Source organism: Pezoporus wallicus, unplaced genomic scaffold, assembly GCF_028554395.1.
Source record: "Pezoporus wallicus isolate ANWC-B61680 ecotype Strahan unplaced genomic scaffold, APGP_CSIRO_Pwel_v1 contig_6787, whole genome shotgun sequence".
Lineage (NCBI taxonomy): Eukaryota > Metazoa > Chordata > Aves > Psittaciformes > Psittacidae > Pezoporus > Pezoporus wallicus.
The window spans coordinates 1,249,394-1,261,932 of NW_026636951.1; the positions used below are offsets into that span (position 1 = coordinate 1,249,394).

Below are 12,539 nucleotides of genomic sequence, written 5' to 3' on the forward strand. Positions count from 1 at the left end.
AAAAATGTTACTTTTCAATTACATTGTAAAGTTTTTCCCCAGGGCTTCGCTTTAAGGACACCTAAGGGGGAAATGGTTTATTTTGTTTAAAGTATTATAGTATCTAGCCTTAATAACTGTGAGTAAAATTTTGCAAGTTATAATAAATTTCTCATTGGATTTGGATCACATAATTTGTACTGTTAACTAATATACGTAAAATGCTTCTAATTTCAGTTAATCCAAATCTCTTCAAAGTAGGAAATAAAGAAGGTAGCACCTAAATTGTGAACTAAATTCCTCGCTATATAAACATATAAAAGAACAGGAAAACTGAATTCAGAAAAGATAAAAAAAGTCAGAGATTAAAGTCAGTATAATTTGTCACATATAAGTTAAAACAAAGACTAAATACTAAATTCCTGAAATATTTAATGTGGTATCCCTCTATAAACAGAGCTACTTCAAAATAAGAGAAGTTAAACTACTTAAAGTTGTAAACTGCAACAGCTGGAAGCATTTATACTGCTAATACCTTCTTCAGTAACAGTTAAATTCTTCTTGCAGCTGTTCAAGACAAAAGTATTTTGGAATGGTTGGTTCCTTGGATCCTGCATGCTGAGAGAGAATGCAAGAGCAAGGCTGGTTTCAAAAACTTTTTTTTTTTTCCTTAACCTTTATGGTCTTTGCATAAATTTCCTCAAAGCTCTGACAATAAATCTTTCTGACTAGCACCAACAGATTAACCTAGTTTGTGGCTTATTTGAGAAGAAACTACTTATCAGGCCAAAACTGCAGTATCTTTTGGCTGTAAACAAATCCGTATTTTTTTACTGGAGTGAATTTTTGGAAGTAAAATAATTATGTTATTGCTCATCCTCCTTCCTCTGTTGTACTTTAAAACATCCATAAATATTTTTTCTCTGCATAAATAAAATAACCTTAGAAATTACCATCTGCCATTTTCTAGTACAGTAAATTAAAGGGTTTTTTTGCAAAATCATTTCACTTAATTTTTCTCTTTTCACTGGATTATCAGATACCTACTATCCCTGTTAGTAGATGGGCCAGACGTATGGAGCACAAGTAGATGAGCCATACAGGATATGCAGCATAAATTCAACACACAACCCACACATCAGAATTACAGCCTAAATTCTCTAGCCTTAATCTATGCACATGCAATAACCCTAATGTGTCCAGAACATCCCAGAGTTACTGAGTATGGACAAGATTTCTATGCATCTTGGAAAAGACAAGGCCTTTATTCCAGTTACAGAAGTGATCTTCACATAACTGCAGCAAAAGATACAAGTTTCTCTATTTGGTTTTATTATTCTGCTACAAATCCTAATCCAGTTCTGCACTGGGCTTTTAAATAACTATAACTACTTAATTTTCTTCCCATTATTTCATCTATTAAACTTTTAAAAAACATAATTACCCTTAACTCAGTCTTCATTATTTGTAATCATGTAGCCAAAAGAACTTGCATGAAAAAATATTAATAGTATCTACAAGTACCCAGTTTCCTAACACAGTGCAGACAATACATATTTTTTAGAAAACATGTCAAAATGTGCTATCAGAATCTGCTAAACATCAACGTAATCAATTCCATCATACATGAATACCATCATAGACAGATACTCACAATATTTGGCATCAAGCTCAACTGCTTTAACCCATTCAGTAAGTTTGTGTGTTAGTGAGCCATCAAATTCCAGTAGCTATTTCTGTATTTATATTTCCTGGCACATTAAAATAAAACCATCTAGCATGAATTGCAGAACATTTAAAGGAGTAAATGTTTATTGCATCAGAAATTTTTAATAACCTATACCCTTTTTAGAACACATTTCCAATTCTGACAGATTAACCAAGTTATCTGATTTAACATTATAGCTATTAAAAGAACCATCAACTAAGATGCACTAAGAAACCCTAAAACATCATAGAACCATTTCCCACAGTTCTGAACTTAAAATCCTAACAGATGAGGATCCTGACAAACCTTAAAAATATACAACTTGTTACCACCTGCATCAAGAAGAATTTATCAGCTGAGAAAACAGGTGCTACAGGAAAGCACTTCCTTCATCAGCCCCCCCCCCCCCCCGTAAAGCATGCATGAGTTTACCTGACATCAAAGGATGTAGTTTCTCTTTTTAATCTAGAAAGAAAAGTACATCTAGGTCAAAATTAGCTGACAGAAGACAAAAAGCCATTCAATAAAATTGTGTGTGTATATGTATGTATTTTATAAAAATGTATGTGAAAGGTTGCTCTCTTTCCCCTCCAAATGAAGCAAAACTTCATTTTAATTGAACATAGCAACTACATGGCTTTCAAGCAAGATCTACAGTTGACTATCTCACAGGCATAGCGATTCACCTGCATTTTAATATCTGAATGGTGAATGAGCATGTGCTTAAGTATTTTCTTGAAGGAGGATGCTTTCTTGAATTTCCAGTTAATGGAGGGGGAAAACTTGATTTTCTAAAACCTCCAAAACCCACATAATTAACAAATACTTAAGAACAGGTAGAGCTCAGCACTGGCAGCCTGTCAGAGTTTAGAGGACTTTGTGGGGGGAGGGGGGAAAGGCATCTTCCCCCATGTGTTCTTTCAGGATAAGGAGAGTGGCATTCAGAACCCAACCCAGACTTTATCTGCTTCTTTTAAGCTATTGCCTATTATAGCTGTAACAAAAGTTACTACAAAAATGGTACAGTCATGGATTTGGACACTTCTACTACAGAGCATGTTCCTTTCACTTCCAATAGTTTTCTTAAAAACTTCAAGAAAAATAAATTAGCAATTTCCACAATCCTTACAGGTCTCCGTAAGAATCCATAGAGGAAAAAGCAGAGCCTTAACAGACTCCAGAATTCTAAGAGGCAAGGGAATAAACTTTGATTGTAATCAGTTATAAAAAATTTGAAACAACTTCTCATAGATGCAAGCTTTCATCAAAACCTTGCGCTTCAGGAGATCCCCAGAACATTAAGTCCAATACCTTATTATCATAAGCAAGTATATCATACAAACCCTTCCATCAAATTGCTCTAAAACCTTGCTCTGACAAGGTTTAAAGCTGACAAGTCATGTGTATGAACTTGGAACATGTTCACAGACATTTGTTCTTGCACAAATGCTGCCTTTTAATCTAAATCAGTCTTTCCTTGTCTGGGTTTTTCTTCCTGCTTCACTTAAATAAAGCAACTATGGAAGAGCTGCATAGCTGTTCCCCCATCACGTGTCTAAGAGCATGTCCTTCAACAAGCAATGCTAAAGGTGGGAAGGGGAAGTTGCAGCCACCTTCAACCTCCTCAGTAAATCCCTCTTGACCACAACTGCTCCCTGCTCTTAGTTTCTGCTCAGAAGAGATGTCTGTTCTCACAACCAGCAATTCCATGCATTCTGGTGCACCAGTTCTCTTCTGTGCTAACCTTTCTTGAACATAGGCAACTAGAATTGTACACATTATTCTGACAGGTTCTCAAATGGCGTGTCTCTCTCATAATGGGAGAGAAAAGGGGAAATGGGCAGCAGGGGAAGTGGGGTGCTGTTTTTCTGTATGGCTCATAAGTTTGTAAGAGGTAATTCAAAGGTTCCACACACCTTAGAAATGAATCCATCAAGTTTTTTCAGGCTACGAAACAATCCAAAACTGGAGTGATTTGGATCGCTTACTGTGATTCCATTGGACACTTACAAAAGTGTAGCCACTGAACTGTTTCAGTGCAAAAGAGCAGAAAGGTGTACCCATACGGCATTAGCCATTTTTACTCTGTCATTACAGTTATTTGACCTCTAAACTCTTTTCAAAGTCACTGGCTAGAACACAGTTATATTTTGCAGATATATACCCCTCCTTTTTTAAGCATGAGTTTTTAATGTCTGCAAATGTACATTTTCAAAACAAAGTTATGAAAAGATCTGCACCATTATGTATGAATGCCATTACCCAGCAGATTTTTCTCACTAATGATTTTAGCTTACTTTCAGATAACTGAGGGAAAAAAAAAATTACTGAAATTTCAAATTACTTTAAAATATTCAGGCCTATTAATTTCACTAAGAGTGTTTCTGTGTGATAACAATCTATCCATTTAGTGACAGTTATTTTAAGGACTAATTTTTATCAAAATCTTAGTAAATTTAATGTATGATTTATGACTACTGATACATGACAATTTTTACCAAACTATGATCTCTTAATAACACATTTGTAGTCTTAAAAACATTTAATGAACTTTATCAACCAGGTTTGTAATTTAGGGTTGTTTGGTTTTTTTTTAAGTAAGGTTTGCACCAGTGGAACTAATCACACTCCTGTCATCCAGTTATTGATAAAATCTCTCTTGTTTTCAATGCTTCAGGATTGATGTCAGCCTCCCTACAAACAAAAGCACTTTTCTGAACCTTGAAGAGAGTTAGAACCGTGCATGGCCAAGATACCAATAATGAAAGTAGATTAGATAATTGTATCTTCAGATTCAGATCAATCTGGTACCCAAATACTGAGTATCTGATGAGTATCAAGTATCACTTCACAAACTAACTGTAAAGAAGACACTGATGAAGACTTGCTTTCCATTTTTGGTTTTTGGTTTTGTTTTGTTTGTTTGTTTGGGCTTTTTATAAAACAGTTTCTGAACTTTGTTTCTTCTCCTCTGTTCATGTCTGTTGTGGTAGAAAAAGGGCAGAACAAACTAACAATTACAAGAAAGTACAGGAATGTTTTGCCATCGTATTTTGTTTTGCCCACAAATTTGTCTAATCACAGAATCAGAATCACATAAGCCACACACTTTACGATGTTTCTAGAATGGATCCAAACACTCCTTTTGCTATTAATTCATAATTTGGACAAATTAACCCCTTCTGATATAGAAGTTACAGCTAAAGCTAACTTACACAGGGATTTACTTCCTTCTTATTAAACTACAACATGATACTGTACATTGACTTTAAAGAGTACCTAAACCAGCAGTTTCTTAAATTATTTGTTAATCCATATGATTTATAAAGATTCTCCATCCTGTAGTATGTTATAACAATGAAGTACACACCAACTCAAGAATAAGTGCTGCTCTGAAGGAGCTTGGACTACCCAAGAGCCCTTACATTAGATAATTAGTTTGTATACTACCACAATTTAATTCCAGAGAAAGTAAAGATACAGAAAAAAGGACAAGAAAGTAAATTGTAATAGTCCTGTTTACCAATACAGAAAAAATAAGGCATAAATCCTAAACTGGGGAGTTCATTTCCAGTTATTCTGTACTCAACCATGTGGTTTAGAATCCACAGGAGCTAGAGAGGAAATGAGAGGAAGAGGTTTAGTCAGGAAACAAAAACAAATAGCTGCAGGATGGATGAAGAGTCTCTGAGCAGTGGGGAAGAAAGTCAACTGGAAATTGCTGAAGACTGAATTTACAAGCAGAAGCCTAGAAGTAAAGAAGTAATGAAATTTTTTGAAAGCTTTTCTGTTTATTACTGGTCTCAGCTTTCAGGGAGGATACTTGGCAAGTATCTGTATATAACTTGACCTGGTTAAAAGCACACAGTTGCTATAGGCGGCACTGTAATCCTTGACTTGCTCTAAAAGTAGAGGAATTGTGAAAACAGAGATTGTGTGTGAACACGCTCTTGGAGAAACTAAAATGGGGTCACAATGAAGCTACATGAAGCTACAGCAGGTCTACGACATCTAGCTGTCTTAGTAAGTTCCACAAACTTACTTCAACTACTGACACAATTCAAGTGAGTAACCATTCATAGACATTTTTTCCATTGTGTATTTAACAGTCCACCTATATACATATACAAGTTTCCTTACTTACCTCAGTAAAATAAATATTTATAGATAGTAAGGGAAACTTGTTCTTCCAGATGTTACAGTCAGAGTGGTATCATTAAGTATACAGCGATGTACAGAAATCTACTCTAAATGCACATCATGCATGCAAAATCAGATTTTTCCAGTTAATAGCAGTGCCATTTGTGTCTTATGACACAGCATTAGCGGGTAGAGTAGCTGCAAATCATAAAAACCATAATGGGTAAGACTACAGGTCTATCTAAGCACTATTCAATCTCCAAATACATCTCCAGAGCAAGTATGTACTTGAAGTATTCTTTCAGCATTAGGTAGTCCGTGTCTTGCATACCTGTTATAAGTTAGTATCTTTATCTGCAGTAGTTCAAAACAAATATCTATTAGTTTATCCAGTCCCTTTTTGAACCTGTACAAATTTTTTAACCCTAACAGTGTTCTGCAATATGGTCTTCTAACTCTGGGAAGGACTTTCTCCTTCTGTTTGGTACTAACTTGGCCTGGACAGTTCATCTGACAATGCCTGTCTAACCTTTCTGTTTTAAGAGAAAGGGAACAGTTGAGCACTGTTCATCTTCTGCATTCAATGAATGATTTTCTAGACATTCATCAAGTTCTTTCCTCTTTAAGCCATCTCCATACCAGGTCAGCATTACATTCAACTGTAATTCCTTATACAAGAGCATAGCTTTAAATTAATTTTGCTATCCTCCTCTTTCATTTTTGAAGAGTTTTCCGTCTTTGAGATAGTTTTAACTTATTTCTCAATGCTCATAGTTTGCTCAGCAATAAGGACTCATACACCATCTGGAGCTAGGAAGACTTCTGATGAGTGAATATAAAGAACTAAATTCAGAAACCTCTACCTTAAACCATGGGAATAGCCACCACGTTCAATGGGACTATTCAATGTAAGCATGTAAAAATAAAAGTTAACAGACTTCTAGCTGACTGGTAAAGTTTCGCTGCACAAAAGCAGGAAATATGTAAATAAGTATTTTTATTGTACTACCTTCCTGTAGGTTCTGATTTACAAGTTCTTCTATTTGTTGCCTACCAATATACTCAATGTCTTCAGTAACCTATGAAAGACAAACCAGGAAAAGCTTTCAATGTTTTAAATAAAATGTAAACCCCATTTAATTTTTTCCTACATGTTTAATGTTTGACCAACTGCTAATACATTTTTATAAATGAATGTGAATGTAATAACATAAAACTTAATAATTACATATATATAAACTAAAATGTCCGATGTTCCTGATATTTGAAATTTAACATTGTTACCTTCCAAATGGATTACTTTCTGACGCAAAAATGAGGAGCGTGAACAGGTCATGGGCTAGCTCCTAGCCTACGAGTCTTGACAACCAAAGACATTCGTAGTGAAAAGTCCTTATCGTGCAATTTGCTCCCTCTGGTGGTTACAACTTAAATTTGTGTTTCAGAGGGGTGGGGAAAGGCGTTTCCAAATCGAGACCAGCGCTTTTCTTGGTTCATAATACTGGAAGAGAGATTGATAATCAGCAAAATGGTGTAAAGAACCTATCACATTCAAACCAGTATTTAACATCACATTTATCAGCAGTATTAGGTAGCATCACACTGTACCATTAAAAATGGAACATAGTTATTGCTCAGAGGGCTGTTTTGTTTCCTGGATGTCAGTTACCTTTTGAAGATACTTGATTTACAGCACAGCTGTACTTGATTTTTCTTCAATCTAACAACATGAAACTACATTCAAACATCCCCCCAAAATGCACAAATATTTCTTTGAAAAAATCCAAGCCAAATCACTGGATGCAAGTTTTCCCTTTTCCAAAGGGAATCTGCTCTCGTCAGCTAGACTAATACAAATCCACACTACTTACATTCAAAAGTGAAACAAGAGCTATTACAGACTTCTACCTGCAATGCTATAAACAGAATTTTGTACTTTTCAATTTTCATTTACATCTCAAAGACTCTTCTTTGATTAAAAAAGAATGAAGTGTCCACAACATCAAAGAGTTATTCACTTAAAAACGTAAATGCAAATCTGATGTTTAGTAATCATACAGGAGATCAAAAAAGTGAAGTTCTACTAAAAAAAAAAAAAAAAAAAGGAACAAGTATTAATTATCAGTTTGTACTGAAAGCCAAGAGGAATAATCCAATATGAAAAGCATCAAAAGCAGTACATGGAAAGCATATTTGTAAGTTTCACAAATTAGGCATCTCAAAACTGCTGTACAAAAACACTTAGTGTAGGACAGGAGTGAAGAAACAGAGCAAAGAACAAACTCAAAGTATTTGCTTAAAATATTTAATGTACTTTTTTCAAGATCCACATTAAATAATAAAGTATCAAGTAGATGTCGAAAAATATTAATAAATAATGAGAACCAACAGCTGTTTCACTGTAAATCATGATCTAAATTTTCAGAACATGCTTCTAGTACTGACAACCATTCTGGCTGTCATCCACTTATGACAACTCAGAGTACTGTGCAGGAGCACATGGGAATAATTAAGCAAACAAATCAGCACCACCCAGTGAAGTTTCAAGGACAACAAAACCAAAAATAAATTGGCTTAAGTGAGGAGGATGATGAGCTGTTTTTTAAATCAGCATTACTTGCACTTCTTTGACTAAGGAGATGGTCTATTTTGAAACATCTAGTTGGAAAAGAATCTGGCATTAGCTGTGAAGGACACATTCTTTTTAACCCATGCTGCTATTGGACAGTACACTCAAGTAACAGCAAAGAAAAGCTCTTTGGGAATGCACTATAATTTCAAAGTACATTTAGTGCTACTACCAGAAAACTGTCTAAATAGGGCTGACTGATAATTAGAACTTGACTTGAACCTAAGAATCCCTTTTGACTTATAAACAAAAAGACTTACTGCATAGACAAGCACCTTTTACTTCTTTTTTGAAACAAATAAAGTATAAAATCTCAAAACTATCTGTATCTACAGGTACCGGAACAAAACTGATGAAAGAACAGTTTCAACTGTTAAAAGTAACAAACCAAAAGGAATGCATATTCTTCAAGCCATGTACACTCGCACAAGATATTTTTTAATAACAAAGCTGCACTATGCAGGGAGTGTACACCATACCTACAAAAAGCATAAGCTTGTTCCTGTTATAACTTTTAATATTAATGTAAATCAATTCAGTTGAGCAACCTGAGATATAAAAAGACTGATACTGAAAAAAATAATGTTTTCCTCACCCCCCACTGCAGGCATTTATGAAACAAACCTAAAATAATTCAACACAACAGAATTCAGCAACCATTTCTCCAAAATCAGACAGTAATCAGCTCTTCAAAGTTTAGACTAAAACCATTCTTGTCTAAAATAATGCAATTTTACAAATTTACAAACACAGATTACTCTAACCAAAATGACTCGAATTCAAAAGAAACAGAAAATTTCATATTAATGTTTAAATGAAGCTTGTTCAAACAAGACTCCAATGACCTTAATTTTGAAGAAAAAAGTAACTTTAAAATGGTCCAAAGCATATTTTCTTACAAAATATATTTTTTAACTTCAGTTCCTTAGAGGATGCTTGTGTTAACATTAATAAATGCACTCTGTTGAGAGTTGAGCAACATTATTTAGTAAATAATATTTAAAGCCAACTTTAAATTATAAGACTACTACCAGATTTTTTTTTTCCCTCCAGATGTTTTACAACTGCATAACTATTAGAGTGTATCACTGGTTATTTGTACTGTTTATGTAACTCCTGCCATTCATACTGACACAAAATAAGGCATTCCAAAACTACATACAAGAATCACAGCATCTTCATTACCTGAGAAATGAGAATGAAGTATTTTTGCCTTTCAATACAGCAACAGTCAGTTATACTATATTAAAAGGTAACATTAACAAAGCACTTTTTTATAACTGTCTCTTTATGGCTAATTAGTGTTATAGAGATGCGTTATATGTTTGCTATGTATATAATACACATCACTAGGAGAAGAAAATGAAGTCCCTGACATCAATCAGTGCATTGACATTCCACTTAAACTGTGGAGCTGAGGAGTTCTGATTACTGTCCGCTTTTCCTTGTTTGCAGTGGCTGAATAACTGCTAATTACCTGTTTGCCTGTTATGCCTTCTCTAACTTGATGTGACAACCTCTGGCGGTATCCTACGCAAAATATTTGAAAGAGACAGAAACAAGAAAACAAAGAGTCTTCTTTGTTAGAAATAACAAACCAGACCAAATGAATCAACCTTCTTACTCCAGGGCTGTAAAAATTAGTTTACTTAAATCTTACTGTAGGTCTAAAACTTTCTCCTCTGATGTTGGCTTTGTAACTTATTAGGCAATGAAGTGATTTGCATTCGCTACATTGCACCTTGCTTAGAAGGATCTAATCGGCAAGCCTTAAGGGGACACTAAACAACTGATATGTTACCATTTCAAGTGTTAGGTTTCAGAATGAATACTTTATCATTAAGTGTAAGAATTCAGCTATTCTTCAAAGATGAAGTGTTACATTAATTTCAAGAGTTTATGGCTGTCTCATAACGAGCACCTTACGATTCCACAGTATGATTTTGAACAACTGTAAGTTACACTGGTCTTTGGCTTTCCCTCAGATTAAAACATGTTAGGACTACAGGATATATGTTTTCTTTATTGATAACACAGAATGTTTTTCCTTTTGTCCACTTCTGGAAGTGAAAAAGGAGCACTGTACCATCCTTGCATAAACTTTTGAAAATACTGCTGTGAAGCACTGATGGCTATGTCAATGGCTAAAATATGAGTAGCTTTCATAACACTCACTCACAAACCTGCATTTTACTACTCTCAGACTGTAAATAAGTTCTACATTCAAAAATAGAAACAAAAAAAATAAGTTAAGAAAACCTCTTGTACTCCTATTCATTGGTTCTCACAATAAACTTTTCCACAATTGTGTTGTGGTAAGCATGCAAATCATCATAGTTATCTCTAAGAAACAAATGCTTTAGAGAACTCAATAGCTATCCAAATAATTAAAAGATGCAATGCCAATTTAATTTTCTAAATTATTCTTAGCAAATTCAATAACTGTTTTGGGTTTTTTTTTGCCATGCAGTTACACAGAAGCTTTTTCACAGAAGCAGTTAAGTTCATTTTCTTACATCATACTTTTCTCTAAAAGCAGAAAAGGGACCCTGTGGCCCACTCCACTATACTGAACACTTCAGAGTGCTTGTGAGCCAACTGCTACATCACAGAACAGTACTGCAAAAAGCCATGTGATAAAATACCGAAGTATAGATGTCAAAATATTTCTCTCAAAACAAACTGCACAGGAATGTTCACACAGCACTTCAGCATAGAGAACAGACAAGACTGCTCTCGCAGAACACTTACTGTATGCACAGTTGTTTGGTTATGCTAATAACCCTCACTGAAAGCACGATCAAGTACTGAAGAACTGTTTTCCTGTGCACATCAAACTGATTTAGTTAAGACTAGCGACTTTATACAGAACTATACCACAATCTTTCAGCTTCAAATTGAGTTTTGGGAGAGGCTGTTACTTTTTTTTTTAAAGGACATCGGACTATTTCATTCTTATGCATATAAAAAAAGATTACCTTCTTTCTAACCAGAACTCTCAGCATTGAGATCTAGTTAATCATTCCACCGATTTAGTGAAATCAGTCATGAAACATTTCTTACACGATGAGGAAAAAAACAGACAGTGAGGATTCCCAGCAAAACAGAACACGTATGGAACTCATATTTGCCGTGTATTTTTCTAGTTTGTAATTTAGAGCAGTGTGAACAAAAAGATGGACAAAATCTGGCATTAAGAAAGTTATTTTAATAATTTTGTCTGATGACTTTTCATTTTATTTCTCATAAGGGTCCATTTGTTTGAAGTGCCTGCATTAAAAAACAAGTTGCAACACATATAGCAGAAAAAAAAGAGTACATTCAATGCAGCAGAGCAAACAAAGTTATACAAACATTGCTTTAAAGTGTGCAATAAAGAAGCAAAAGAAGCAATAAGACACTAAAGTATACTCAGGAATTACAGTCGAGTTTTCCCCTCCAGCATATTAACTCAAAAACAAACAAACAAACCAACTCAAACCCCAAACCAAAAAGAACCCCTCACAAACCCCAAAATCTGTATTACTCCAGATTTAGAAATGTTAAAAGTTTACTATCTTGACAAAGAGAAGTCCTGTTTCTCTACTACCAGCACAATAACTTCAGACTAAACTGCAGCTCTGTCATAGATAATCAGGCTTATAAATTATGCGGCAAGGAACATCTACTCTAAAATTTAACACTGGCAGCTTCTCTCTCATATAAATAAGCAAATATGAAATCCAAAAAGGCTGTTATTTCACAGCATTTGTACCTTAATACACTGTAAACTATCAACTACTTACGTTCCTTCAAAAGACAAACACTTGAAGGAGTTTCATAAACGACTTAAAGGCCAGCCTGAAAATGAAAACTAGTAACAGAAACTGCACATTAATATCAGTGATCCAGTGCTAGTTCACCAATCACCTCTCCTTTAACCGCAACCTGCCTTCCACTCTAAAGAAGTGAACATGTCCTTTCATCTATACACGTTCTGAACACAAGACGTGAACAGGACAGTGCTACAAGACAGATGCAGCAGGCATGGCACAGGGGAGCAATCTAGAAGCAGATCCAATCAAAAAAACCGCCGACCACAGT

General features: G+C 34.8%; 1 long non-coding RNA gene across 1 annotated transcript; it reads right to left on the bottom strand.

Annotated features, from left to right (window-relative positions):
- Positions 1–394: 394 nt before the first annotated feature.
- LOC130595500 (uncharacterized) lies at positions 395–12,496 on the bottom strand. Its single transcript, XR_008971333.1, has 2 exons — positions 12,384–12,496; positions 395–597 (listed from the first exon to the last, which is right to left on the bottom strand). It is a non-coding gene; the product is annotated as an uncharacterized LOC130595500 (long non-coding RNA).
- Positions 12,497–12,539: the final 43 nt, after the last annotated feature.